This window comes from Astatotilapia calliptera, chromosome 17, assembly GCF_900246225.1.
Source record: "Astatotilapia calliptera chromosome 17, fAstCal1.2, whole genome shotgun sequence".
Taxonomy (NCBI): domain Eukaryota; kingdom Metazoa; phylum Chordata; class Actinopteri; order Cichliformes; family Cichlidae; genus Astatotilapia; species Astatotilapia calliptera.
The window spans coordinates 3,634,420-3,638,992 of record NC_039318.1 but is presented as its reverse complement, the minus strand read 5'-3'; positions in this window follow the sequence as shown (position 1 = coordinate 3,638,992).

Genomic DNA, 4,573 nt, shown 5'->3' with positions numbered 1-4,573 from the left:
AAATATATACCCATTTCAATTATTTATTTTTACCAGTGAAACCAATATAACATCTCCACATTCACAAATATACATTTCTGACATTCAAAAACAAAACAAAAACAAATCAGCGACCAATATAGCCACCTTTCTTTGCAAGGACACTCAAAAGCCTGCCATCCATGGATTCTGTCAGTGTTTTGATCTGTTCACCATCAACATTGCGTGCAGCAGCAACCACAGCCTCCCAGACACTGTTCAGAGAGGTGTACTGTTTTCCCTCCTTGTAAATCTCACATTTGATGATGGACCACAGGTTCTCAATGGGGTTCAGATCAGGTGAACAAGGAGGCCATGTCATTAGTTTTTCTTCTTTTATACCCTTTCTTGCCAGCCACGCTGTGGAGTACTTGGACACGTGTGATGGAGCATTGTCCTGCATGGAAATCATGTTTTTCTTGAAGGATGCAGACTTCTTCCTGTACCACTGCTTGAAGAAGGTGTCTTCCAGAAACTGGGAGTAGGACTGGGAGTTGAGCTTGACTCCATCCTCAACCCGAAAAGGCCCCACAAGCTCATCTTTGATGATACCAGCCCAAACCAGTACTCCACCTCCACCTTGCTGGCGTCTGAGTCGGACTGGAGCTCTCTGTCCTTTACCAATCCAGCCACGGGCCCATCCATCTGGCCCATCAAGACTCACTCTCATTTCATCAGTCCATAAAACCTTAGAAAAACCAGTCTTGAGATATTTCTTGGCCCAGTCTTGACGTTTCAGCTTGTGTGTCTTGTTCAGTGGTGGTCGTCTTTCAGCCTTTCTTACCTTGGCCATGTCTCTGAGTATTGCACACCTTGTGCTTTTGGGCACTCCAGTGATGTTGCAGCTCTGAAATATGGCCAAACTGGTGGCAAGTGGCATCTTGGCAGCTGCACGCTTGACTTTTCTCAGTTCATGAGCAGTTATTTTGCGCCTTGGTTTTTCCACACGCTTCTTGCGACCCTGTTGACTATTTTGAATGAAACGCTTGATTGTTCGATGATCACGCTTCAGAAGCTTTGCAATTTTGAGACTGCTGCATCCCTCTGCAAGATATCTCACTATTTTTGACTTTTCTGAGCCTGTCAAGTCCTTCTTTTGACCCATTTTGCCAAAGGAAAGGACGTTGCCTAATAATTATGCACACCTGATATAGGGTGTTGATGTCATTAGACCACACCCCTTCTCATTACAGAGATGCACATCACCTAATATGCTTAATTGGTAGTAGGCTTTCAAGCCTATACAGCTTGGAGTAAGACAACATGCATGAAGAGGATGATGTGGACAAAATACTCATTTGCCTAATAATTCTGCACTCCCTGTATTGTGATACTAAAAGCCAGACAATATTTGTGTTTGTTTTAATTGTAGGAAAACTCACAGTAAACAGTCCAAACTGTTAAATGCTCGACATGAGCTATCTCAACTAAAATAGAGGGATAAATTTCACTAGAGGAAACAAAAACACTCTCTCTTTAAGTTCAAAATGAATGGAGTTCAAATAAACAAACAAAATCCACTTTACTGATATATCAACAACTTCAGTAAAAATACTACTACTACTACTAATAATACTAATAATAATAATACATTTTATTTGAGGGCACCTTTCTAAAACCCAGGGTCACCTTACAAAGAGAAAACGACATCAATAAAACAGTAGATTAAAATAGATTGTAATAAATTAAAATACAGAAACCAGCAAAATACAACCACAAACAAAAAACACGATTTGACAGCAAGTAACATCTGTATTAAAGCGAGTAAGCCATTTTAAACAAGTAGGTTTTGAGTTGTGACTTAAATAGGGGAAGCATGGGGAGTAAGGAAGGGACGAACGTAAGTGAAAGTATGCAGACCGGGTTTTGTAATTAATGTGAGACTGAAATGAGAGAGTACTGTCAAGTACGACACCCAAACTCTTTACCTGTGGGGACAGAAGGATGTGGGAATTTTCAATATTAATGGAGAAACTGTGGTTCTCGAAATCCAAGCGTTGCATGTTGAAGCAACTGTCTCTGCTGAGCTGAGAGATTCCAGCACTGTCGCTTTGACTTCTTGGTACAACTTTGGCAGAGCGATGTCCGTGATGTGTTGTCGGGAAGGAACGGTGTAACGGGGCTCCAGCGTTTTAATCATATTACAAAATCCTTTGTTCTTCACAACACTCAGAGGGCAAATGCCTTTGCAAATAAAAACAAGTACTGACTGCGCTATTTTTGTTGCACGAGTTGAAGTTGCTGGTAGTTTCGAAAACTCAACTTCTTCCATTTTCCGTCGAGTACCTCATTTGGTTTTAAAATTAGTATTTGACGCTACGTCGCTATGGTGTCTAGACACATGTACTCGTAAATTAAAAATAGAAAATTGCTCATAAATTGCTTTTGAATATTGATTCAGTATCGTAACACAAAATATTGTGATATTTCAATGTATCGATATTTTCTTACATCCCTACCTAAAATCATAACAGGTGGGGCTCGAAGCAGAACTTGTACAGTAGAGATGAATGAGAAAAATGGTGAAATAAAATTCTGATTATTTTGTTTTTGCTATTTAACCAAAGAAACAAAACATAACAACAGCAAGGAACCTATTAGAAAATTAAAGTCCAAGCTACACTGATGATTTCCCAAAAAAGAGACTGAGGATAACAGAAATTCAACACTTAGGTGGCTTGAATCACATAGAAATTTTCAGTAAATAGTGACATCATGCCTTGAAGAAAAGTCATACTTGCTGCCTCTGTATCCAGACAGTGAGCTGCCGTTAAATACAGACAGGAGAAGGAGGAACAATGATGTTAATAGCAGTCACATAAGAGTCTCTCATGTTTGATGTCTAAGCATGAAACAGACCTAGTGATGAGTGCTTTAATATAAGACCGAAGCTCTTTTTTTTCCGTACTACAGAGACGACTACCATGTACTACCTCCACACTACCCACCCCCACCCCCAACGAAGCAAGTATTGCCTAATTACAAGAACTATCAAAGCAGACCACGATCCTGTGTGCATCTATATATGATTATGTGTATGTTTGCCTGTCTGTGTGTCTGTGCACGCATGCAGAGTCTGCGCATGCCGGTAATTACCCCCCACCGATAAAACAGGTCGTCTACAGTCTTTATGAAAGGAGAGGAGAAGCCTAATGGAATGGTGTGAAGAAAACCTACCACTTTAAACAAGTCTGCTATTGAGCCTCTGCACTGTGCTTGCATTTCTCAGCAGCTCATAATGTTCCAGTTTTAAGAACTTTATTTTTCTGTTTTCTGCTTTTTACTTCTGAGTTTGGTGTTGTAGTTGTCAGCCGTGCTGAAATGCTGTAATGTACCATATTGGTCACATAGTTTTCCGCTCTTGCATGATATCTTCCGTCAGCAGTAAATATTTTCTTATGCTTCTGTTTTGATTGTAAAACAACAAAGATTCACAATTCAATGAAAATAAACTTTCATATAAAGTTGACTGGTTGGTAATAAAGGGATTAAAGTATGCCAGAAAAACATTCCTAACACCAACAAACTGATTGCAGGAGCCTGGAACGTTGACACAACACAGTTTAGCTCCATATATTCATGCTGTTGATAATAAATTCAATCATCCACCTAAAGGCTCAGCAGAAATTAAAATCTTTCATATCGGCAGTTGGTGTTTTTGTTGGACCTGACTGCAGCATCAGATTTCTTGTCAAAGAGAAAGCTACTGTTGACCTAGGCTGCCCGTGAAGGTGTACCCAGTATATACCTGAATCGGTTTAAAATTAATACTTTGGAGCATGAATTGTACTATTTAGAGATATGATGTTACATCAGATATCCATCCCCATATTTTAATTCTTCAGCTCTAGTCATACACGTCAATGCGTTTCTGATCTCATTTACCCCAAAGATGTTCTGCCATTGGATCGTGTTTCATGATACCATGAGCATCTGTCACAGTAACAATAATGAAGAATATACGGCTTAACAGGAAAAGCATGCAGTATGTAGTATGTGTAATATACAGGGAGTGCAGAATTATTAGACAAATGAGTATTTTGTCCACATCATCCTCTTCATGCATGTTGTCTTACTCCAAGCTGTATAGGCTCGAAAGCCTACTACCAATCAAGCATATTAGGTGATGTGCATCTCTGTAATGAGAAGGGGTGTGGTCTAATGACATCAACACCCTATATCAGGTGTGCATAATTATTAGGCAACTTCCTTTCCTTTGGCAAAATGGGTCAAAAGAAGGACTTGACAGGCTCAGAAAAGTCAAAAATAGTGAGATATCTTGCAGAGGGATGCAGCAGTCTCAAAATTGCAAAGCTTCTGAAGCGTGATCATCGAACAATCAAGCGTTTCATTCAAAATAGTCAACAGGGTCGCAAGAAGCGTGTGGAACAACCAAGGCGCCAAATAACTGCCCATGAACTGAGAAAAGTCAAGCGTGCAGCTGCCAAGATGCCACTTGCCACCAGTTTGGCCATATTTCAGAGCTGCAACATCACTGGAGTGCCCAAAAGCACAAGGTGTGCAATACTCAGAGACATGGCCAAGGTAAGAAAGG